At 47.6% G+C, this 25,521-nt stretch overlaps 1 long non-coding RNA gene across 4 annotated transcripts in view; it reads left to right on the top strand.

Moving 5' to 3' along the window:
* The window catches only part of LOC135185344 (uncharacterized), a 106,228-nt gene that overhangs the window by 27,784 nt on the left and 52,923 nt on the right, over window positions 1-25,521 (top strand). For all 4 annotated transcript variants that reach the window (XR_010306459.1, XR_010306457.1, XR_010306456.1 and 1 more), the window contains one exon: window positions 25,118-25,247. This is a non-coding gene — a long non-coding RNA (uncharacterized LOC135185344). The remainder of the gene's footprint in view (window positions 1-25,117; window positions 25,248-25,521) is intronic.

Genomic DNA, 25,521 nt, shown 5'->3' with positions numbered 1-25,521 from the left:
TTCTTCAGGAACATTAATCCTCCCAGAACTCAGCCTGGTAACTGAAGAATGCCTTTGACAGCTCCACATGAGGAAGGTGTTCCTCATACTGGTAAAGGAGGACTACAGTGGCAGGTATCAATTTCAGCAGAGATGTGGGTATGCAGCTGGGCTCCCTCAGTGCTACTGCAGCATCAGATTTTCTCAGCAGATAAACACTGGAATTTGTGCAAAATCCTGCTGAAGAGAGCAGCACAAGCTTCAAAGTGATTGACAACCCCTTTGCTTTAACCAGGCAGTGTGTCTAACAGGGAAATAAAGGGTTTGTAAACCTTGCTGCTCCTTCTAGTGAAGCTGGCTTCCTGGTCTTGCATCCACCAAGCCTGACTGTATGAAACACCACATACAGCACAGTGCTTCTTCTAGAGCACGTTGTGCCTGGAGACACCAACCTAGGTATGTGAAAGTGGATTTGGATGAAGCTGCTCTGTCAGTTGAAACTCAAATGTGAATTGAAACTGCTTTGCATATGGCCTTTAAGTAGGACTGATAAGGAAGCAAATGGTTGACAGAGGTTTTTCTTGCATGCCTCATTGCAGTACTCTCCTGAGCTCCTGGCTCTGAATGCCCATGTTTGAAGGCATGCTTTCCCCACCATGATGGGGACTACATTCATACCATCTCACTACCTACACATGTTTGTGCAGGATTTTGCCTCTGGCACTGCCAGCACTGGTATTTACCTTATTTCCCTATACTACTTGTACATGTCAAGCCCTGGCTTGGTGACAGATGCTTCCTCTTGCTCCTTCCTCTGTCATTTGGAGGAAAAGCCAGAGCCATTTGGTAGGCCAGAAGGGCTCTGGAGAAGGTGCTGTTAATGTGCAGGCTGCAGATGCATTGGCACCATGTAGACCCATACTTTGCCCTTTTCCCAGTTGCTTACTGAGAGTATGAATTGTGCATTTGAGGCTCAGTCCTGCACTGAAAAGGCACAGCTGCTGTCCTCCTAGATGGTGTCAGTACCTTTCCCTGTGCTGCTGTTTCTCTGGGTGAGCCTGTGCTGCAGCACAGAGTTCCAAATTCACTTGCTTGGGTCCCGGTAGCTGCCAGACATTTTGCAGCAGTTTGGTGCTGGTGCCCACGTTGCTTCACAAGCAGAACTGCTGGGTGGCAGCCCATATTGTGGTGTCTTTTGGAGTGCTCTTGCCCCTTGGCAGCTGGTGGGACTGCAGCACAGGCTGCTAGAACACAAGCCTTGTGGTTGATAACACTGTGTAACAAAGCTGTGTAGATGTTACCTGAGCTCTTGGGCATCTCTGTAGCAGCAGCAGCAGCAATGGTAGCAATGAAGACCTCTCAAGCACCATGACTATGTGTACCAGGGTCTCTTCAGAGTTCCCTTGCACATGTTCAAAGCTGTCCTCTCAGGCCCTTGTGTGGGTTTAATGCTCTGGTGTGCAGAATGGAAAAGGTTGTACCTGCACCCTGGCAGTTGCCATTGTGCCACACTCAAGGGGACTTCTGTGGCACAAGCTCTGTGTAACCAGGCAGTGCTGGGATGGAGAAACTCTCTCACTTTGTGCACATCCATGGTTTGTCCAGAGGCCTGAGAGATGGAAACTCCTCCCTAGTGCATGAGTGTTAGCCCTGCACTTTGAGCTTGCAGGTCAGCCCTTTTCTTTCTTAGGATGTCTCATAGCTCAGTGAAAGTACAAGCAAGGAAAAGCTTTCTGTCTCAGCTCTTCAGCGTTGAGAGGCCCCCAGTTTAGGAGGGACATCGAAATGCTTGAGTGTGTCCAGAGAAGGGCGACGAGGCTGGGGAGAGGCCTTGAGCACAGCCCTACGAGGAGAGGCTGAGGGAGCTGGGATTGGTTAGCCTGGAGAAGAGGAGGCTCAGGGGTGACCTTATTGCTGTCTACAACTACTTGAAGGGTGGTTGTGGCCAGGAGGAGGTTGCTCTCTTCTCTCAGGTGGCCAGCACCAGAACGAGAGGACACAGCCTCAGGCTACACCAGGGGAAATTTAGGCTGGAGGTGAGGAGAAAGTTCTTCCCTGAGAGAGTCGTTGGACACTGGAATGGGCTGCCCGGGGAGGTGGTGGAGTCGCCGTCCCTGGAGCTGTTCAAGGCAGGATTGGACGTGGCACTTGGTGCCATGGTCTGGCCTTGAGCTCTGTGGTAAAGGGTTGGACTTGATGATCTGTGAGGTCTCTTCCAACCCTGATGATACTGTGATACTGTGATTCGGAGAGATCTGGCTTGCATGGTGATGGATGCCTCTTTCTGTCTGGAGACGCATCTGTGCCACGGGTAACTGCTGGGCAGGGCCGATTGCTGCATTGTGGAACTCACCCGGTGCTTTGCAGAGACACTGCTGCAGGGGGTGGGTGTCACACTAGCTCGGATATCCCCTTGTGTGATCCCAGGAGAATCCTGCACTGCCTCCAGTCTCTCACTGTCCCTCCTCTCCATCCTTGATTTAACACACAGCTCCAACTTCTAATCAATTTGCTCTCCCAGCTCGTATCTCTCTGCAGCACTAAGCTGTTTCCAGAGATGCTCTAAGAGTATGATGAGAGGGAAGGGAGAGCAATTTTTTTTGTTGATAGTAGCTGTCTTTAACTCTACAAATACCCCAGCCTCTGGGGATGTGCCTGAACTGATGGAAGGATGCTTTATGTTGGTCTAGTTCCTATGGAATGCTTGAGAACTGGCAGGAGACTAATGCAGAAAATGGCTTTTTTGGTCTGGAAAAGCAGAGCATGACTCTGCTTTCTCCTATTTCCTTCAGGACAAAATGGGTTTAAGAACTGATTTATATGAAAAGAAATGAAGGAGGAAAAGAAAGCACCAGTACAACACTGGTTACAATCCAGTAAAGTCCTCATGTTAGGAGGTGGTCACACAAATCAGTGGGGCAGAGGACAGAAGCGATGAAGTGCTGAACTTCTGTGGGGCTGAAATTCTATCAGGCAGCTTTAAGTTTTGCTCTTGCACTAGCTGAGCCAAGCATCCAGAGAGGACGTGTCACAGTAGTCAAGGGGCTTGTTCACCCTCTGGAAGGCAGAGGTTTTGCAGCTCAGAACAGCAGAGCAGAAAAGAGAGCGAAAGAGCCATTCGCTGGTTTGCTTTGCAGCAGCACGAACAGTGCTGCTGCCGTGCAGCCACCATGCAAAGGGATCCCAAGGGACAGGAGAAGGATGGCAGGAAATTTATGGCAAGGATTTGATGCTGCAGAGGAGGAGAAGGTGGTTGAGTTCTGAATGTTTTAGTTTTCTGTGTCATCAGATGTGTCTCATCTTGAGTACTGTGTTTGGTTTTGGGCTCCCCAGGTTAAGAGGGACAGGGATCTGCTGCAGAAGGTCCAGTGGAGGGCTACAAGGATGATTAGGGGACTGGAACACTGCCTGATGAGGAGAGGCTGAGGGACCTGGGGCTGCTTAGTCTGGAGAAGACTGAGAAGGAATCTAATAAATGTTTATCAATATCTCAGGGCAGGGGGGACGAGGACGGGGACAGGGACAGGCTCTGCTCACTGCTCCCTGGGGTAGGACAAGGAGCAAGGGATGGAAGCTGCAGCACAGGAGTTTCCAGCTCAATACAAGGGGGAACTTCTTTACTCTAAGGGTCCCAGAGCACTGGCACAGGCTGCCCAAAGAGGTTGTGGAGTCTCCTTCTCTGGAGCCTTTCAAGGCCTATCTGGATGTATTCCTGTGTGACATGAGCTAGATTGTATGGTCTTGCTCTGGCAGAGGAGTTGGACTGGATGATCTCTTTGGGTCCCTTCTAACTTCTGCCATCCTGTGATTCTGTGATCTGCTTTGGCTGCCAGAGACAGGACTCTGAGTTTGCAATTTCAGATCTTGTGTGACAGTTGCCATTTTCTAATTAAGTTCCTTCTGAAGCTCACCAGAGACTAATAAACACAAAATCTCTTCACTGTCCATTCACATATGAGCCATTACCTTCCACTGATGTGACTTCAACAGTGCTTTTTGTGGAAGGGGAGACATTTGTATGGAACAGAAGTAGCATCAAATAATCAAACCCTTTTGCCAGGCAATCAGCAACAGAACAAGGGGACACAGTTTCAGGTTGTGCTGGGGGAGGTCTAGGCTGGATGTTAGGAGGAAGTTGTTGTCAGAGAGAGTGATTGGCATTGGAATGGGCTGCCCAGGGAGGTGGTGGAGTCGCCATCCCTGGAGGTGTTCAAGCAAGGACTGGATGAGGCACTTAGTGCCATGATCTAGTTGATTGAACAGAGATGCTAAGTTGGCCTGGATGAGCGTGGAGGTCTCTTCCAACTTGCTTGATTCTATGATAACAAGCTGAAAACAATTTTAGTCCTTACCATTTGTAGATGTAGCATATTTTTAATCTACTATTTTGCTTTTAACCTGCAATGAAAGTACAAAATCATTGCAGTATGCCTGAAAATGTAACAAAGAGCCACAGGTTGTTTGCTGCCTGTTTGCTTTGACCAAGCCTTGTGCTCTCTCTATTTCTTTGAGGGGCCATTGAAAGCCCATGGCATCACTCAGGAATCTGCACTGAAAGAAACTCAAACTAAACCATCTGCACTGCTCTGGAGGTGAAAGAAAATTGGTGTTTCAGGTGTCTTTGTGCTGGCAATGGTTCTGCAACTCTCTGTGCGTTTGTGAGCTCTTTGCTGCTCTATGCAGGAAAAAAATAAGGCATTATTTTGGTGCATGCTTGTTTGATAGGACTGTATTTAGATGAGTTTCTGATCTTACTCTTGTTTGTGAATGTTTCATTTGGTTCTTATTTTCTTTTTCACCCCTTCTTTTTTCTCTCTCTCTCTCTCTCTGTTTCCTTGCCCCTTCTTTTCTCTCTCTCTCTCTGTTTCCTTGCCCCTTCTTTTCTCTCTCTCTCTCTGTTTCCTTGCCCCTTCTTTTCTCTCTCTCTCTCTGTTTCCTTGCCCCTTCTTTTCTCTCTCTCTCTCTGTTTCCTTGCCCCTTCTTTTCTCTCTCTCTCTCTGTTTCCTTGCCCCTTCTTTTCTCTCTCTCTTTCTGTTTCCTTGCCCCTTCTTTTGCCCTGACCCTTTAATTCCAGACACAGATGCTGAAAGCTCCTTCTCCACTCCATTGCAGTGGCAACAAATCATTAATGGACTCATTAATAATCTCCAGACGGACACTGCCCAGGGAGATCTGTGTGCTCTGAGTGACCGTGTCTGTGGCTACCTCTGCCAAGTGGACCTCTATAATTTTCTCACCTCAGCCACAGAAATGGCTCCCCTGACAGAGGCACTTTGCTAATCCCACAGTACCCAGAGACTGCTGAATATTCATTATGTCCCACTGCCCAAAGTGCTTTGCCAGCATGTGGGGTTGGAGCCAAGATGTTTTATTACCTCTTGCCTTTTGTTTTCCTCAGAGAATGTGGAGTGGCTATCATCAGCTCAGTTAACTTTCTCATCTGAGCTCCTTTGCTTGTGCTTTGCTTTGAGAAGGAGAACAGAGGGGAAAAAACTCTGATTTAGCTCTAGTGCTTTGGCTCCACAAAAGTGAAATTTGCTGCCCTGGTATAGTCTGCTGGAAGGTTGATTAAAGAAGATGAGCTTTTGAACTGTGTTTCAAACAAGAGGTGGTTGTAATAACTGTAATCTTCTGCTTTATATTTCCCTGGGTGAAGGAGGGAACTGCATTTACCTTTCTGTCACAGTGAAAATGAGGGATGTAGGTGGCCTGCATTCAAACTACAGAAGCCTCTTATCTCTCAGAACCTTAAATGATCATTTTGTGTTACTTACTGAGACTTAAAATTAGCCCACACTGCTTTTTGGACTTCAAGTCTGATTCAGGGTGAGCAGCAGAAGGTACCCTAAGGCTTTTGTGTAGGGCTATGGTTTACAAACTCCAGCTGAAGTGACTATCAGTTCCCTGGTGCTTCCCAAACCATCATGCTTGTTACTGGTGTAAGAACATCAAAACATCTACAAAGATAGATGTCCCTGTTCAATATCTTTATTGATCATCTGGACCAGGGGATTGAGTCCAGCATCAGGAAGTTTGCAGATGACACCAAGCTAGGAGCAGGTGTGGATCTGTTGGAGGGTAGCAGAACCCTGCAGAGGGACCTTGCCAGGCTGGATGGGTGGGCAGAGCCCAATGGGATGAGATTTAACAAGGCCAAGTGCAGAGTTCTACACTTTGACCACAACAACCCCAAGGCTGGGGACAGAATGGCTGAGAGCAGCCAGGCAGAGAGGGACCTGGGGGGGACTGGTAGGTAGTAACTGAACATGAGCCAGCAGTACGGCCAGGAGAGCCAATGACATCCTGGTCTGGATCAGGAGCAGTGTGGCCAGCAGGACAAGAGAAGTTATTCTGCCTCTGTACTCAGCACTGTTCAGGCTACACTTTGAGTGCTGTGTCCAGTTCTGGGCTCCTCCATTCAAGAGAGATGTTGAGGTGCTGGAAGGTGTCCAGAGAAGGGAGACAAAGCAGGTGAGGGGCCTGGAGCACAGCCCTGTGAGGAGAAGCCGACGGAGCTGGGGGTGTGCAGCCTGCAGCAGAGGAGGCTCAGGGCAGAGCTCATTGCTGTCTGTAACTACCCGAAGGAAGGTTGGAGCCAGGTGGGGTTGGGCTCTTATGCCAGGCAAGCAGCAACAGAACAAGGGGACACAGTCTCAAGTTGTGGCAGGGCAGGTTCAGGCTGGATGTTAGGAGGAAGTTGTTGGCAGAGAGAGTGATTTGCATTGGAATGGGCTGCCCAGGGAGGTGGTGGAGTCACCAACCCTGGAGGTGTTGAAGCAAAGCCTGGCTGAGGCACTTAGTGCCATGGTCTGGTTGATTGGCGAGGGCTGGGTGCTAGGTTGGACTGGATGATCTTGGAGGTCTCTTCCAGCCTGGTTGATTGTATCAAAGAGATAGTCTGCAGGTCTGTCCATGCAGAGGATTGTCTGTGGTCAGTAGTGAACACTAAACAAAAGCAGCAGCACATGAAACTGGCTGTATACCGGGTGAGCTTTCTTCTCTTCTGTAGAAGGAAGTGTCAAACTCTTGTGGCCAAACAGCTGAGTACTCTTACAGGCTTATGCAAATTTCCAGAACTCCACTTTTGACAAAATCCCCTGCAAATCCTTCCATTCACTGTCATCATAAGAAAGAAAACATGAGGACTTGAAATACATCTTTGATCCCTGTGTAATTACTGGAGAATTTATCCTTGTGCTTGTAGAAGATTGTTTCAAAAGCACTTTTTTTTCCCCTACAGCCTCCCTGCCTGTGGTTTGAGAGACTTGTGTTCAGTCCTTTTCCTCTGGCTAAATATGTTCCAACCTGCTTCAGTTGTTTTGTGGGAGACTTCCCTGCCAACAAGGTTGTAGGCAGGGTTTTGGGGTGTGTGTGAGTGAACTGCTGCTTCAGTAGTTGCACTTTGTGCCCGATCTTTACCCTGTGGAGGGCAGTGCTTTGTATGCTGAGCAGCCCACACACCACATCTGGTGAGCAAGAGCCCTGGGGAATCTGTGGCTTGTTTGGTGGTTCTCGAGAAAGGTGAATTCAAATACTATTAGGTAGAAAAGGAAACTGAATCCCAGCCCTTTGGCTGCAACCTAAGACATGAAAGAAACCAATGTTGTCGGTTTATTGTCTGATGTATGGAGCTTCAATGCCTGCATAAAACATGTGGCTGGAGTCACTGCTCATCTATCATGCTGGGTCCACTGCTGTGTTGATTCTTGTCTTTTATGAATTCTCTTTGAACTCGAGGGTGTGCCCAATGAATTTGCTATTTGCACTTGCTGAGATGCTGAGAAATACCTTAACTGCACGCAGTTGTTAAGGCTCTGTTGCATTGATCGAGGCATTTTTCACTGATTGCATAATGAGACTCCACTTTCCTCTTTTCCTTGTTCTGCAACTGATATTTCCCCTCCTCAACAGGAGTTTAGATTAACAATAAACATGGGAATGGAATGACAATTATGTCTTATTTCTTGAACACTCTGCAGAGACCTTTTCTTGTAAGCTTTTATGTGCAGGCAGTACAGGCAGGAAGAAGGTGTACACAGAAAACAGTGTCTGTAGCGATAGCTATGTGGAGCTACTCTGTTTGAGGGTCTCTAATCAAACTCTCTGCACATTAGAATCATAGAATCAAGCAGGTTGGAAGAGACCTCCAAGATCATCCAGGCCAACCTAGCACCCAGCCATAGCCAACCAACCAGACCATGGCTCTAAGTGCCTCATCCAGGCTTTGCTTGAACACTTCCAGGGATGGCGATTCTGCCACCTCCCTGGGCAGCTGTGGTGGTTTGGGTGTTCCCTGCCCACCCCCCCCGTTTGGAAATCACCCAGGCTAGACTCAGCCAGCTGTGGAAATTTGGATGAAGCTTATGTTTACAGCTTAGCACAATATACAAGCAGATAGTTACAGTATATACAGTTGTATATTTCTGTATACAAGGTAAAAGGTAATGCAGAAACACAACAGCCCTCCCAGAAACCTGAGTCCCCAGGAGGGGCTCCCAACTGCCCTGGACAAGGCACTTAGTGCCATGGTCTGGTTGATTGGACAGGGCTGGGTGCTGTGTTGGACTGGATGATCTTGGAGATCTCTCCCAACTTGATTGATTCTATGGTGATGGGAAAAAAACCCACTAAGGTGTTCTTTTCCCTTGCCTGCAGTTCATCTGGGCATTTTGCTGTGCAATCCTGTGACCTCTGGACGTGCTAAGGAGATGTCTTCATGTTTGATTTTTTTGGTAGCATAAAACCTTCCTATGAGGTCCCAAAGCTTTACTTACAATGTACATGCTAAATCCCACAGATATGCACAAATTTGAGCTGTGAAAGGGCTATCCCAGGGTATGATCTCTCCCTGGCTCCTGTGGCACATCAGTTCTGTCATTCTGCTTGCTGTATCTTACTGTGGTGCCGACCACTGAGCTGCTGCGTCTAAATGTTCTCACCTTCATGGTGCTCCCTTTCCCTCTCAATTTAATCAGCTTGACCTAATGCTTTTGAAGCCTTTTGCATGCCAGGTTTCTGTGTCATTCAGCTGTGTTAAATCTGGTCTCTGTAATGCAGATTTGTGAAACTGAAGGCTTGGAGAGGTGCAGCAGCCCTGAACAGCAGGAGAGCTCAGGAAGTGTAGGAGTCCTGCTCTAATCAAACATAGGAGCAAGATTAAATTAGACATAAGTGTATTCAAAGGAAACTCTGCCTACTCTACTCGTGCCCACCAGACATGAGTGGTGGCATGGAAGATAGAGCTTACAGAACAGTCAGAGGCACTTGCAAAACAGTAGGTGGTTGATTTCACTTGTACATCAGGAAGGGTTAGGGGTAGAAGCCCCATCCCTGGAAGTTTCTGAGGCCAGACGAGATGTGGCTCTGGGCAATCTGATCAGGTTGTGCCAGAGGAGGTATAGGCTGGATATTAGGAAGAAGTTCTTCACAAAGAGGATGATTGGCATTGGAAGGGGCTGCCCAGGGAGGTGGTGGAGTTGCCGTCCCTGGAGATGCTCAAGAAAAGATTGGATGAGGCACTTAGTGCTATGGTGTGGTTAATTAGAAGGGTTAGATGAAAGGTTGGCCTGGATGATCTTGGAGATCTCATCCAACCTGATTGATTCTGTGATCCTATGATCTAATCTGATGTGTCTCTGCCCATGGCAGGGTTTTTTGAGCTAGATGATCCTTGAGGTCCCTTCTACTCCTGACTGATTCTGTGATTCTATGAAATGTAGGCTGGAGATCAGCATTTTGTTGCCTCATTCCACAGTGGTTTCAGACGATTTATTTTCCTTTTCCTTCTCCCTCTCCTTTGATTCAAGAAGCTACCACTGAAGTGTTCTGTGTGTACTAGGAAGTTATTTCTGTTTCCCTGAGCCTCCTGCCTGCATTTGATGCACATCACCAGCATCCCTCTCTGGAACTCTTGCAGGAAGCAAGCTGCAGGAAATCACAGAATCAACCAGGTTGGAAGACACCTCCAAGCTCATCCAGGCCAACCTAGCACCCAGCCCTGGCCAATCCACCAGACCATGGCACTAAGTGCCTCAGCCAGGCTTTGCTTCAACACCTCCAGGGACAGCAACTCCACCACCTCCCTGGGCAGTCCATTCCAATGCAAATCATTCTCTCTGCCAACAACTTCCTCCTAACATCCAGCCCAGACCTCCTGTGGCACAACTTGAGACTGTGTCCCCTTCTTCTGTTGCTGGCTGCCTGGCATAAGAGCCCAACCCCACCGGTCTGCAGCCTCCCTTCAGGTAGTTGTAGACAGCAATGAAGTGTCTTCTGAGCCTGATTTTTCTGCAGGCTGCACACCCCCATCTCCCTCAGCCTCTCCTCACAGGGCTGTGCTCCAGGCCCCTCACCTGCTTTGTTGCCCTTCTCTGGACACCTTCCACCACCTCAACATCTCTCTTGAATTGTGGAGCCCAGAGCTGGACACAAACAGAGCAATGCTGGCTGAAGGCAGAAATGTGTTCCTCATTACTGGACTAGGCTGAACACGGGAACGAGAATGACTGATAAAAGTAGATAAGCTGTGCTGTCAAAAAGAAAAACTGCCTGGGCTGCCTGAGGTCATTTGCTGGAATATTTAGTCATATTTCAAGTTTCCTTGAAGAGAATTCACTTCCAGCTCAAACCAGGACACCCTTTTAGACACTTTCTAGCACTGGAAATTTACTGCCACTCTGTGACTCTTGAATTCCAAAGTAATTTGCAAGTACCCTTGGCACCAAGGTGGTGCTGCCTTCGTGTTGGGTGCTGCCCCCCTTCTTTTGTGTTGCAAAACACCTGTTTTAGCTCAGGTGTTGCAGAAACCCTGATTAACTTGCTGCAGGAAACATGGTCCAGGCCCTCATGGATCAGTGTGACCAAAGGCAATGCCACACGGACTCCAGACAATTCAATGTGAATTATGCCAGAGATGCTTCTTGATCCTTTTGGCCCTCAGTATATCCCTCAGGACCACAAGGCACATGCCTACACATTAGCATAATTAATCAAGGACAACCCACTCCATCAGCATAAACCACACCTTGTTTTCCTCATGAACGAGGTGTCTGTTATCTATCCTTTCTGAGATAAGGTAGCCAGCAGCTGGTGGGAGCCAAGGTCAGCATCTGCCTGTTATTATCCTTCTTCACTCCATTCCCACATCCTTCTTCACTTTGCATTCCCACACTCTGTGGGTGCCTCCTTCCTTTCTCTGTGGGTGCCTCCTTCCTTTCTCTGTGGGTGCCTCCTTCCTTTCTCTGTGGGTGCCTCCTTCCTTTCTCTGTGGGTGCCTCCTTCCTTTCTCTGTGGGTGCCTCCTTCCTTTCTCTGTGGGTGCCTCCTTCCTTTCTCTGTGGGTGCCTCCTTCCTTTCTCTGTGGGTGCCTCCTTCCTTTCTCTGTGGGTGCCTCCTTCCTTTCTCTGTGGGTGCCTCCTTCCTTTCTCTGTGGGTGCCTCCTTCCTTTCTCTGTGGGTGCCTCCTTCCTTTCTCTGTGGGTGCCTCCTTCCTTTCTCCGTGGGTGCCATTTTTACCTTATTTTTTTTCTTGAAGGAGCAATGCCAGGCTTTCCTGAGTCAGTATATTTTTAGCTACATCACAATAGTTTTACTACCCTTTTTTGGGGTTTGGTTCTTATTTTCTTCCCCTCATGCCACATACAAGATGTTTTTTTTTCCCCTTCAAAAAGCACTTTTGAAGAAAAGCTCTTTGCCTTTATCAGTAAGGAATTAAGCCTTTGTGGGGATCCTTTGATTTTATTTCTTTGGTAGTGTACTAAAGGTAGGGCACGGGGGGGGGGGGGTGGGGGTGTTAATTTCATGGTTTGTTTAGTGTTTCAGAGGGAGTAAACAGTAGTGGTTAGATGAGCTGATAGTAAGTTGGAAATCACAACATGTTGGGGAGCTTTCATCAATCTCTTTTAAGTATTCTCTTGCCTTATTGACCTCTTTTGAGAGGACTTTTTTTTTCTGCACCCTACTTGAAAATGAGGATTAAATCCTCACAAATGGCAAGTTCACTAAAACTCAGTGAAAGATTATTGTTGGGAATAGTAATATTAAATGTAGTGATTCTATAGAATTGTTTAATTATGGTGTTCAAGAAAAGACTGGATGAGGCACTTGATGCCATGGTCTAGATGACTGGATAGGGCTGTGTGCTAGGTTGGACTGGATGAGCTTGGAGGTCTCTTCCAACCTAGTTGATTCTATGATACTATGACCGAAGCATACACCAAGGGCTTGAAAGCAAGACACTGAGCTGGGTGAAAGTGTAAGGTCAAAGTGATCTTAAAGGAATGTGTAAAACAAGAGGCCTCAAGTCTTATCTTACTGTTTTATGGCTTCACAGCTCGGTACAGCTTGGTGCCTGTCTCTTTTACCTAGGCACTGTATCTGTCTCCTTAGGATTAGGGACTAGATAAGTATATGCTTTGGTAAAAGAAGTCGTTATGTGTCTTGTTAGGAGATAAGAAATACATAATTAATCATAGAATCAACCAGGTTGGAAGAGACCTCCAACATCATCCAGTCCAACCTAGCACCCAGCCCTGGCCAATCAACTAGACCATGGCACTAAGTGCCTCATCCAGGCTTTGCTTGAAGACCCCCAGGGACGGTGCCTCCACCACCTCCCTGGGCAGCCCATTCCAATGCCAATCACTCTCTCTGTGAAGAACTTCTTCCTAACATCCAGCCTATACCTACCCTGGCACAACTTGAGACTGTGTCCCCTTGTTCTATTGCTGGTTGCCTGGGAGAAGAGGCCACCCCCCACCTGGCTACAATGTCCCTTCAGGTAGTTGTAGACAGTAATAAGATCACCCCTGAGCCTCCTCTTCTCCAGGCTAAACAGGCCCAGCTCCCTCAACCTCTCCTCATAGGATTTGTGCTCCAGGCCCCTCACCAGCTCTGTTGCCCTTCTCTGGACATGTTCCAACACCTCAACATCTTTCTTGAATCGAGGGGCCCAGAACTGGACACAGTACTCAAGGTGTGGCCTGACCAGTGCTGAGTACAGGGGCAGAATGACCTCCCTTGTCCTGCTGGCCACACTGTTCCTGATGCAGGCCAGGATGCCACTGGCTCTCTTGGCCACCTGGGCACACGGCTGGCTCATCTTCAGCTTACTATCTATCAGTACCCTAGCAATTAGTTTGTAACCCTAATGTAATCCTTAACATAAATATGTGCAACCAATTAGAGTCTAATATGTGGCCTTCTGATGAAAAGTATATAAACCCATGCTTGGGGTAAAAGAAACAGGATTTGCTTGCATCAAGCATCTCCCCATCTCTTCTGATGCCTGTGGAATTATACCCAGTTTAAAGCACAAAAGTGAAAGGGAGTGGATGGGATTTCTTCATGGACTGGTGTTACTATAGGGATGGAGTCTTCTCTCTGAGGTGAACTGGGAGCACTCAGATGAAACAGTAACTCCTCTTACAAGGAAAGTGTCCTCTAGGAAGTGGGATACATGGATCAAGAAGTGTCAAAGAGATCATCCAATCCAATCCCTCTGCCTTAGCAGGACCATACACTCTAGCTCAGGTCACACAGGAATGCATCCAGACAGACCTGGAAAGGGAGTGGATGGGATTTCTTCATGGACTGGTGTTACTATAGGGATGGAGTCTTCTCTCTGAGGTGAACTGGGAGCACTCAGATGAAACAGTAACTCCTCTTACAAGGAAAGTGTCCTCTAGGAAGTGGGATACATGGATCAAGAAGTGTTCTGGGATTATTATTGTACTGGGTAGGTTTAGATTGAACATTAGGAAAAAGTTTCTCATGGAGAGAGTGGTCAGGGACTGGAATGAGCTGCCCAGGGAGGTGGTGGAGTCACCCACCTTGGATGTGTTTAAGGGTTGTTTGGGTGTGGTGCTTATGGATATGGTTTCTTCTGCCAGGCAATCAACAACAGAACAAGGGGACACAGTCTCAAGTTGTGCCACAGGAGGTCTAGGCTGGATGTTAGGAGGAAGTTGTTGGCAGAGAGAGTGATTGGCATTGGAATGGGCTGCCCAGGGAGGTGGTGGAGTCACTGTCCCTGGAGGTGTTCAAGGAAAGCTTGGATGAGGCACTTAGTGCCATGGTCTGGTTGACTGGCTAGGGCTGGGTGCTAGGTTGGCCTGGATGAGCTTGGAGGTCTCTTCCAACCTGGTTGATTCTGTGATTAATTCAGCACAAGTGCACAGAAATCCTAATGAGAAGAAATCCCAGAAAAGTGCAAAGTGGGGGCAGTTTCCCTGAGGAAAATTGTCACCTTTTAAACAAGAAACACACTACCCTTTGTGTTGTGTACACTTATGTTTATCAGTCAGAAATGATTTAGGCTTTTATTGCACTCCATATTATAATGATCAATTGACATTTAACTACCTTGTGATTACTAATGCATTTAATTAAGCTTTTCTGTTCCTGCCTTGAACAAAAGAATCCCAGATACAATGACAGAGCCATTTAATCTCCTTGTAGCAGGACTGCCTCTGTTCTCTACTGAAAGTCAAGTTTGTTCAATGCTCCTAAGTGAAATGAAATGCAGAATAAATATTTACTAGGTTTTAAGACAGTAATTTAGAAACTTCTGCTTCCATAAGCACCCAGCAGGACTGATTTCTGTCTCTGGCTGACTTCATGGCACTGATTTCAGAGGAGTTGTTCCTCTTTTTGTCTGCATGTGAGGAAAATGTAGTTGTTCTTGCCTTGTGCTGGAGCAGACATCTTTAGATCTAGCCAACAATGCTCCTTGTTTGTTTCGAGTCTAAATAGGTCACTGAAGTGATGAAAGACATATTCCTAACTCCTGGGTGCAGCATCCTCCCCCCAGGGTGCTCTGGGTGCACGTAGTTCTGGGGCCTTTCAGTGCTGCTGGCTGGAGATGTGCAATCACTCCATGCTCAGACAGCTAATGAAGAGGTTTGCTAGATCCACATAGGCCTTCTTAGCCCTGACAAAAGGGTAGTGATGCCAGAAGCAATCCCAGGCTTTGAAGACCCCTGTCCAAAGAAAAGGACCTTCAAACTTGCAGAACCAGGTGCCCATGGAGACTCAAATCTGGCGTCTTACTCTTCCAGGCCATCCCTCTGGCAGTGTGAGTGACACCTTGCTAATAGAGGATTAGAACTCCAAACTGAAGCTAAGCAGATGAGCCTTTCAATAACAGAGGTGCTTTTTATGCAAATGTCTCAGGCAATGAAGGACAAAGAAGGGATGGCATCTCCCTCCTGCCCTCTGGAAGCCTGAGAAGTGTGAGCAAATTGCTTCTACCTTGAAAAGGAGAATTTTGTTCTCTTTCCTAGCAGCCGTTGTGTGTTCTGCAAGTAAAGCAGAGGTGGACACAAACCCTTCCTGGGGGGAGAGGCAAAGCAAAGTAGGAGACAAGGCTGGGGTGGACAATCTAGTTCCTGAGTAACTGCATGTAATGGGTTTGGTTGTCAAGAAGCTTCCAAAGTCTGCAGCAGCAATGAAAGAAGAGGAAACAAAAAAATAGGATTAAAAGGCATCTCCTGTTGTGGCAGAGCCCTTTTCCTCCCCATTAAACTGAAACAGTCACAGTGAAAATGAAGGTGAAAGCATATGGGCATCAGAACACAGCTTGAAACTCCATCAGCCTTCAAAGGCTCTCCTGAACAGTGTGACTGGCCTGTGCCTGTGCTGAGGGCACAGGGTTAATTACACCTGATGTAGCAACCAGGTCATCATAGAGTGGGAGGGTCTGAGATGGCACAGCAAGAACAGCTGTCTGCAGACAAGTTGATTTATAAGCCTTGAAGCCCTATCATTCTCTTAAGGTATCACAGGACGTTAGGGGTTGGAAGGGAGCCAAAGAGATCATCCAGTCCAACCCCTCTGCCGTAGCAGGACCATACAGTCTAGCTCAGGTCACACAGGAATGCATCCAGACAGACCTGGAAAGTCTTCAGAAAAAGAGACTCCACAACCTCTCTGGGGACCCTGTTCCAGTGCTCTGGGACCCTTACAGTAAAGAAGTTCCCCCTTGTGTTGAGGTGGAACCTCCTGTGCTGCTTCCTCTTTACTTTAAGCACTGATAGGTAATGTGTCCAAGGTAGTTAAAGCTTTGGCTATTGCTAAACATTTGAGCAAGGATCCATGTATCTGGATAGCAAAAACACTGCCTCATCTGGGAATGTGCTGCAGGCTCCCTTCTCCCTCTCAGCATCCCTTCCTTCAGCTCTGGCAGGGGAAATTTTCTTCTAGTCTCTTCTTTGCCTATGCCCACTTAGTGTGGGGGGATAGGGCTAAAGGGCCAGAATGAAAACACAAGGCAACAGCAGAATTTCTTCAGCTGACCTTTGGGCGCCACTAGCTTGGCACTGCTATTTCTCAAGGAAACTTGGATTCTAGCTGTGAGTCACTGCCTCTGCCATGCTGATGCTCTTCATTGGAAAGCTCTAGCTGATAGAAAGTCTTACCTGGCTTGGCAGCAGCTGATTTGCTGTGTAGCTAATAACTCTACAGCCATGGCTGTTGGTGAGAGAGGAAGTGCGGGGTTCTACATTTTGGCCACCACAGCCCCAAGCAGCGCTACAGGCTGAGGACAGAGTGGCTGAGAGCAGCCAGGAAGAAAGGGATCTCAGAGTGCTGGTAGATAGTGGCTGAAGATGAGGCAGCAGTGTGCCCAGGTGGCCAAGAGAGCCAATGGCATCCTGGCCTGGATCAGGAGCAGTGTGGCCAGCAGGACAAGGGAGGTTACTCTGCCTCTGTACTCAACACTGTTCAGGCCACAGCTTGAGTGCTGTGTCCAGTTCTGGGCTTCTCAATTCAAGAGAGATGTTGAGATGCTGAAAGGTGTTCAGAGAAGGGCAACAAAGCTGGTGAGGGGCCTGGGGCACAACCTTGTGAGAAGAGGCTGAGGGAGATGGGGGTGTGCAGCCTGCAGAAGAGGAGGCTCAGGGCGGAGCTCATTGCTGTCTGTAACTGCCTGAAGGGAGGCTGTAGCCAGGTGGGGTTGATCTCCTCTGCCAGGCACCCAGCAACAGAACAAGGGGACACAGTCTCAAGTTGTGTCAGGGGAGGTCTAGGCTGGATGTTAGGAGGAAGTTGTTGGCACAGAGAGTGATTGGCATTGGAATGGGCTGCCCAGGCAGGTGGTGGAGTTGCCGTCGCTGGAGGTGTTGAAGCAAAGCCTGGATGGGGCACTTAGTGCCATGGTCTGGTTGATTGGCCAGGGCTGGGTGCTAGGTTGGCCTGGATGATCTTGGAGATCTCTTCCAGCCTGGTTGTTTCTGTAAGATACTGCACTAGGAAGGTGATAATCTAGAAGAACATTTCCCTGCATAGAGAATTTTGGTCTAGTTTTGATTTCTGGAAAGGAGCAGGAAGAAATTACTTTCATAGCTGCAGAGGAAGGTCTGGTGAAGAGGCTGTTGGAATTTCTGTGCCTGTTCAAGTGCTTTCAAATGGCAAATCTTTGCAGTGGTGGGGAATTGTCCCTGCTCAAAGGTATGCAGTAGGACTGCAATAATGTGCTGGAGTTTTGGAGTGGGAGTTCATATTTACTCTCTGCATGTACAGCCTCTAGCAAAATGGGATTCTCTGCCTAGCTGCCACAAAGATGATATCTCTGTAAATATTCCAACCCTTCTGCATGCATGCACTTGAGACAGTGCTGGGGTGGGAGAGAAATCAATCAGTTGGAGCTTCAGCAAAATCCATAGGTGGAGAGAGCTTCAGTGCTGCCAGCTCCCGCGGGCACCCCAATCCCCCAAGGCATCTTTGATGAGCTCAGCTTGTAATTATTAGCAGTAAACATTTTGCTGTCAGGAGCAGGTGAGTGTGGCTAGAAGGAACTGGCACATATCCAAGGAATTTACATGCCACTTTATTATCATAGTAAGTGTATCAGGGAATAGACAGTGTGCTTGCTTCTTACGTTTAAGGGGGCTGCAGCAGCTCTGCTATGAGGACAGGCTACAAGAGTTGGGGCTCTGCAGCCTGGAGAAGAGAAGGCTTCAAGGAGACCTTGGAGTGGCCTTTCAGTATCTGGAGAGGGCTTCAGGAGGGCTGGGGAGGGATTTTTTTTTTTTTTCCCAACCAGACTGGAAGAGACCTCCAAGCTCATCCAGTCCAACCTATCACCCAGCCCTCACCAATCAACCAGACCATGGCACTAAGTGCCCCAGCCAGGCTTTGCTTGGACACCTCCAGGGATGGCAACTCCACCACCTCCCTGGGCAGCCCATTCCAATGGCAAACAGCTTTCCCCAAATGATCCTGCTGAGATGAGAAGGTTGCAGTTAATGTTGTCTGAGACCAATCAACTAAAACAATAGCTCCCACGGCTTAGCAATAAAGAAACCTGTAGTCATATCTTCATAGCAATAAGCAGAGAGTCTCATAAAAATCTGTTAGCCTGCAAAAGGCTTGAAAAAGAGGAAAAATTAATGTAAACCCCAAACCTGGTGTTAGGAGGAAGTTGTTGGCAGAGAGAGTGATTGGCATTGGAATGGGCTGCCCAGGGAGGTGGTGGAGTCACCATCCCTGGAAGTGTTCAGGCAAAGCCTGGATGAGGCACTTAGTGCCATGGTCTAGGTGACTGCCTAGGGCTGGATGTTAGGTTGGACTGGATGATGTTGGAGGTCTCTTCCAACTTGGTTGATTCTATGATACTGTCCTAGGTGACAGATTGGACTGGATGATGTTGGAGGTCTGTTCCAACTCTATTGATTCTATGATACTGTCATAGGTGATAGGTTGGACTGGATGATGTTGGAGGTCTCTTCCAACTTGGTTGATTCTGTGATGCTGTCCTGGGTGCTGGGCTGGACTGGATGATATTGGAGGTCTCTTCCAACATGATTGATTCCATGATACTGTCCTTTACCTTTTCCTGCCATCCTGTTGCCTTGTAAACCACTTCCATCCCATCCCTTCCCTTTTTTTTTTTTGGACCTGGTAGGAAAACAAAAAGAAAATTAATGGAATCTAATATGGGTAATTGTGTCCCACCTCAGTTCCCCCCTGCTCTCAGCATCCTGATATCTGAGTGCCTTCCAGGAGTGCAGTGAACAGTGTGACTTGCATCTGGCACATATTTGTTCTCTCATTCCCTCCTCAGGGGAAATTATTTTCAGCTGAGTTATTTGTTAGGAATTTTGCTTTAAATATGTGCACAGAGGATGCTAAATATTTGCCAGAAAAAGGTCAGGCCAAATGAATTCCTCCTGGAATGGATGAAAATGAACTTTGGGAGGATGATTATGTCTCAGGAGCGTTAATCATGTGGCGATCAGGCAGAGCAGGCAGAATTTACTACCTCCATAGGTTTGTTGACCACATCTGCAGCCATTACTTCAGAAGGCTGTTAGGTAGCATTGGGTTGTGTTGTTGAACTGGAAGATAAGGACTAAGACCCAGAGACTGATTTGTGCCAACTAAGAGAGAGCTTGGATGTATTTGTGATAGCTCAGTGCTGCTGCAGAGGGCTATGATGCTTTGGCCACGATGGCAACCAGAAACAATTATAGACTCACAGAAAGTGGGTTGGAAAGGACATTAGAGATCATCTAGTTCCAAACCCCGTGCTATGGGTAGGGACACCAGCTTGCTGGTCCCCATCTGTCCCTGGAGCTCTTTAAGCCTCCTGCTGCCTATCTGGTGTCCCCTGTCCTCTGTCTTGCTGCCTCATTACATCATGAGCTAATGGTCAGCAATTTTTCTCTTAAAATCTGTTGGTCATACTTTGAGCTCTGCCACAGTTTCAGGTCTTCCATGGACTGTTTCTACACTGAGCCAAGGCAATGCACTGCCAGCAGGCATCTGTGGTTTTGGTTTTTTTTTCAAGAGTACCCTAAAGGCTGGAATTAACAAGGTGCAGATATTAGGGTTTATTAATCTGGTTTAAGATCCACTTAACTTTTTTGATCCTAATAGTCCCTGCAATGGCATCCAGTGGCCACATTTACTAAAGCTGTGTAGGCTGGTTTCAGATTCCCTGAGGATGATTCATGTGTTTAAACCAAAACCACCAACAAAACCTCTTCATTAATCCCCAATCTCTTAATGACATCCAACAGGTGAGCTGCAGTCACCCTCAATATTCACTTAAGATGTTGCTCTAAGGACTGATTCCACTGTTAATGATTTAAATTCATACATAGGCAAAGCCTTTGACACTGTCTGCCACAACAAGCTCCTGGCACTGCTGGCAGCTTGTGCCTTGGACAAATTCACTCTGATATGGGTCAGGAATTGGCTGGAAGGGCTAGGCTCAGAGAGTGGTGGTGAATGGTGCCATATCCAGTTGGCAGCTGGCGCTGGTGGTGTGCCCAAAAGACCCAGTCCTGTTCAATATCTTTATTCATGATCTGGATGAGAGGATTGAGTCCAGCATTGGTAAGTTTGCAGATGACCCAAAGTTAGGAGCAGCTGTGGAGCTGTTGGAGGATAGGAGAGCCCTGCAGAGGAACCTTGCCAGGCTGGATGGGTGGGCAGAGCCCAATGGGATGAGATTGAACAAGGCCAAGTGCAGGGTTCTACGCTTTGGCCACAACAACCCCAAGCAGCACTACAGGCTGGGGACAGAGTGGCTGAGAGCAGCCAGGCAGAGAGGGAGCTGGGGGTGCTGGTAGAGAGTAGCTGAAGATGAGGCAGCAGTGTGCCCAGGTGGGCAGCAGAGCCAATGGCATCCTGGCCTGGATCAGGAACATGGGCAAAGAATTTTGTGCCTATTGAAAGGGAAGTCTGTTCCACTCAGAGATTTTGGTGGTATTTAAGTAATAAAGAAAAAAATCATAGAACTATTTAATTATTTATTATTATTTTGAAAGCTGCATCCTGTATTTACACAAAAATGGTTGCCCCTTGCTTAGCTTCTGTAGAGGAGCTCCAAAGCAGTGCCCTGGCTGAGAGGGAAATGTCACCCACAGAGTCTCTTAGGAGAGGCAGGTTCCAGCCAATTATGTTCTCAAACTGTTTCCAAGTTATCCAACACGAAAAGTAGAAACAGGGACTTGTTCCTCCTTGTCTCAAGGGTGTTCCAGGGTAACAAACATGGTGTATTTATGGCCCAGTGAAGATTTTCTCTTTGTGTTGCCATATGTAGAGTGTTGTCCCCAGCAGCTCCTGGCAGCTGTCTCCCTTTCGGGCAGCACAAGAAGTCCTTTGCTCTCCTGTGGGACTCCTGGTTGTGCTCAGCGCATTGTATCTCTGCTTCACTGAGTCTGTGCCCATCCAGAGGCACAGCCTGCCAGGGAAGGGCTTTTTGCTGCCTTTCTAGAAGGAAGGGCACATAAATGTAAGACACAAAATGAGTGTTTCGTTGCTTTGTGCCTCAGTGTCCCCAGATGTAAAATGGGGAAAATATCTCCTTTATTGAAGTGTGATGGGATTCAAACTGTGACTGGGGTAGAAGCTGCTGTAGAGGTTTTTGAGTGTTCAATTAATTAGTTGCTTTAAGAAAGATCACTGCTCTGAACTGGGCTTCACTCCACACCTGAAGGGATTTCCATAGAACCATAGAATGCCAGGGGCTGGAAGGGATCATCTGGTCCCATCTCAAAAGATGATCTGGTCCAGGCCCTCCTTTGCCAGAGCAGCATCACCTAGAGCAGATCACACTGGAATGCACACTTGAATATCTCCAGAGAAGGAGACTCCACAACCTCCCTGGGCAGGTTTGTCCTTTATTCCTATGGCAACTTATTTTCCCCATCAGCAAAGCATTTACAGACACTTCAGGAAGACCTGGAGCAGGCTGCCCAGAGAAGTTGTTGAGTCTTCTCCTAAGGGGACATTCAAACCTCATGCCTTCCCAGGAACATCTCTGTTCTTTATCCAGCTTTCCCAGACATTTGAAATAGGCTAGAGGGGAATCTAAACCCAGGAGTTTAACCTCAGATGCCCTGTCAATATGACACTTTCTGATAAAGCTCTTAGAGATGTCATGAGCAACAATCAATCTTTCTTCAGGCTGTTGACTTTCCTATAAAGAGCAGCACAGAGCAGTGTCCTTCCCTTAGAAATCTCAGGGGTAGTTTAAACCTAGGAGGGTTTTGTTCTCCTCTATGTCAGATGATTTTTTTCTGACTAATTTCTATTTATCCTTCAACTTTATTGCTGTCAGGATTGCTACTCCAAACAGAACTTTTTCCCTGGGTGAAAGTCTTTCAATGCTGAACTGGCAAGAGGGAGACTTATGCCAGATCCTTTAAAATGATTGCTCTATAGGAAATTTCACTGTAAAAAAAATCACCTGGGGTAATGTCAATATGGTATTTCTAAATGAAGTGGCTTTTAGGCAAGGAGTTTCTCTTCTTGTGCTCTTAGAATCACAGAATCAACCAGGTTGGAAAAGACCTCCAAGATCATCCTGTCCAAACTAGCACACAGCCCTAGACAATCAACCAGACCATGGCACTCAGTGCCTCATCCAGGCTTTGCTTGAACACCTCCAGGGATGGCGACTCCACCACCTCCCTGGGCAGCCCATTCCAATGCCAATCACTCTCTCTGCCAACAAATTCCTCCTAATATCCAGTCTAGACCTCCCCTGCCACAACTTGAGACTGTGTCCCCTTGTTCTGTTGCTGGTTCCCCTTACTTTTGTGCAAGAACCCTTCTAAACTCAGTGTGTCCAGATCCACAGAGTCATTAACTGTGCTTTCAGGTTCATGAATATCTTTGTGCTGAGCCCATGGGAGCTTCTCTGTAAGGCATCTGGAAGCAATTTACAACATTTTAATGTGATTGATTTTCTTATTTTCCTTATTTACTTTGTTTCAAAGGTGACTTCACAATTTTCTGCTGATTTCTTTATCAAGATATTTTTCTCTATTTTGTCCTCTCTGGGGTTTAAGGTTTGCTGTGCTAGAAAATGAGATGTTTTGCAGAGAGGTTGGTTTGAATCATAGAATCAGTCAGGGTTGGAAGGGATCACAAGTATCAGCCAATTCCAACCCCACTGCCATGACCAGGGACACTCTACCTCTAGATCAGGCTGGCCACAGCCTCATCCAGCCTGGCCTTAAACGTCTCCAGGGATGGGGCCTCAACCACCTCCCTGGGCAACCCATTCCAGCCTCTCACCACTCTCATGCTCAACAACTTCCTCCTTACATCCACCCTGAATCTCCCCACCTCCAGCTTTGCTCCATTCCCCCCAGTCCTGTCAATCCCTGACAGCCTAAGATGTCCCTCCCCAGCTTTTCTGTAGGCCCCCTTCAGATCCTGGAAGGCCACAAGAAGGTCACCTTGGTTTGGTTGGATTCTAAATGTTGCCCTGCTGTTCTTGACACTAGAGGTGTCAATATACCCACCAAAGATTCAGGATGTTAGGAGAGGTTATTTTTCCTGTGCAACAGAGGTGTTTCCTTGAGTGAATTCTTGCACCAGTGGTGAGTCCTCCTTGAGCCCAGGTCCTGATGCCTTTTCTACCTCTGTTACTCTTCCTTGCTTTTCAGTTGTTGCTCAGCCTGCCTCACCAGTGACATAATATCCAGCTGCTACTGAGCTGAACATGAAGTTAAAGGGAGAGAATGCAACTTGAATGAGTTGTATGATCTACTTAAGCTGTCCCCAGAGAGCACAGCTCTCATTTTCCTCCCTGGAAAGACAAGGTGCCGGATGGAAGACAAAAGCAGCAATGATAGCTGCAAAGCCAAGTGGTTTTCCAAAGGATTCTAAGGGAGATCAGCTTCTTGGGGGAAAGAAAGCAGAAGCTGAGCACAATTTTGTTGTAAATCTAGCTTAGTTCTGAGCACTCCCATGAAAAAATGTGATGTGCTGTGATAAAAGCTGTCATGTTTGTTTCTCTGCATGCTTGGCTGGTAATGCACTCTTGTGTCTCTGTTGACTTTGGGTCTTTGGCCTCACGCTTCATAGAATCAGTCAGGGTTGGAAGGGACCACAAGGAGCAGCCAGTTCCAACCTCCCTGCCATGATCAGGGACACCCTACCCTAGAGCAGGCTGCCCACAGCTTCATCCAGCCTGGCCTTAAACACCTCCAGCCATGGGGCCTCAACCACCTCCCTGGGCAACCCATCTCAGCCTCTCACCACTCTCATGCTCAACAACTTCCTCCTCACATCCAGTCTGAATCTCCCCACCTCCAGCTTTGCTCTGTTTCCCCCAGTTCTGTCACTCCCTGAGAGCCTAAAAAGTCCCTCCCCAGCTTTTTTTGTAGGCCCACTCAGATCCTGGAAGGCCACAAGAAGGTCACCTTGGAGCCTCTCTTCTCCAGCCTGCACAGCCCCAACTCTTTCAGTCTGTACTCACAGCAGAGCTGCTGCAGCCCTCTGAGCATCCTCCTGGCCCTGCTCTGGACACACCCCAGCATCTCCACATCCCTCTTTTCATAGTGGCTCCAGAACTGGATGCAGTACTCCAGGTGGAGTCTCAGGAGAGCAGAGTAGAAGGGGAGAATCACCTCCCTCACCCTGTTGGCCACACTTCTGCTGCTGCAGCCCAGGCTCTGCTTGGCTTTCTGGGCTGCAAGTGCACACTGCTTCCCTTTTTGGTAAATGACCTACAGCACCCACAAAATCGTCTGGCACAAGTTGGGGATTAGCCTAGCTGAGGGAGCATCCAGGTCAGCAGTGATGTGCACTATGCAGTGAGAAGATGCTAGGAGCTGTCTTTCTGGTGCATTGGTTGCCCGGGGAAGTGGTTGACTCACTATCCCTGGAGGTATTTAAAAGATGTATAGATGTGGCACTTAGGGATGTGCTTCAGTGGTGGACTTGGCAGTGTTTGGTTTATGGTTGGACTAGATGAACTTAAAGGTCTTTTCCAACCTGAGGGATTCTGTGATTCTCTGACTGGTGTCTTGGGCTCAGTTAGTAACTCTGCCTAAATTTCCTATGTGGGTTCAGCCCCCTCTTGTTTCTGTTGCAGCTTCGTGGATGTCTAATCAAAACAGAACTGCACTCTAATACTCCTACTGAATAGAAAACAACAGCATCTCTCCTCCTCAGGGTCACTGGTATTAGTGGGACAAGTCATACCTGGGTACCTTTGAGACTCTTCTTCCCTTTGCTATCACAGTTTAAGTTATCCAAAAGAATTCCAGAGGGATTACTAATCTCCATGTACTCAGTCACTGGAAACTGGGTTTAAAAGTAGATGACTTTGGTTGCTCAGCTGAGACCTTGGCTGCTTTGTGGTGATTAAAATGAAAACGTCCTGCTCTTTCTTTCTAGGCCCTCCCTCCTCCTCCTCCTAATGTTGTTGGTGTGGGCTCCTTGTATGCTCCTCTGCGCTCTACCAAGGTGCAAAATTTGACTTGTCCACTTTCTCCTGTCCATGGGATGCTCCCTCCAGTCCTATCTGGTAAGTCTCCTTCCTTTCATATTAAAATTCATCTTAAAAAGTTATAATCCTTGTAAAAGGAGAGAGTTAAACCCCTGGGAAATCCACTCTGGAAATGGTAAAACAAGAAAATGTTTGGTGATAGGTCAACTTTGGGTTTTTTCCCCCTTGAGTTGAAGGGAAAAAAGGAATGTTTAGCTTCTTGTAGGAGATGCTTAACTTCAGTGCATTAACAGTGTGTGCTAAAGCTCTGAAGAGCTTGATTAAAATCCAGTGACATCACTCAGCTGGTGTG

Source organism: Pogoniulus pusillus, chromosome 22 (genome assembly GCF_015220805.1).
Source record: "Pogoniulus pusillus isolate bPogPus1 chromosome 22, bPogPus1.pri, whole genome shotgun sequence".
NCBI classification, from domain to species: domain Eukaryota; kingdom Metazoa; phylum Chordata; class Aves; order Piciformes; family Lybiidae; genus Pogoniulus; species Pogoniulus pusillus.
This window is presented reverse-complemented; position numbering and strand designations above follow the sequence as displayed.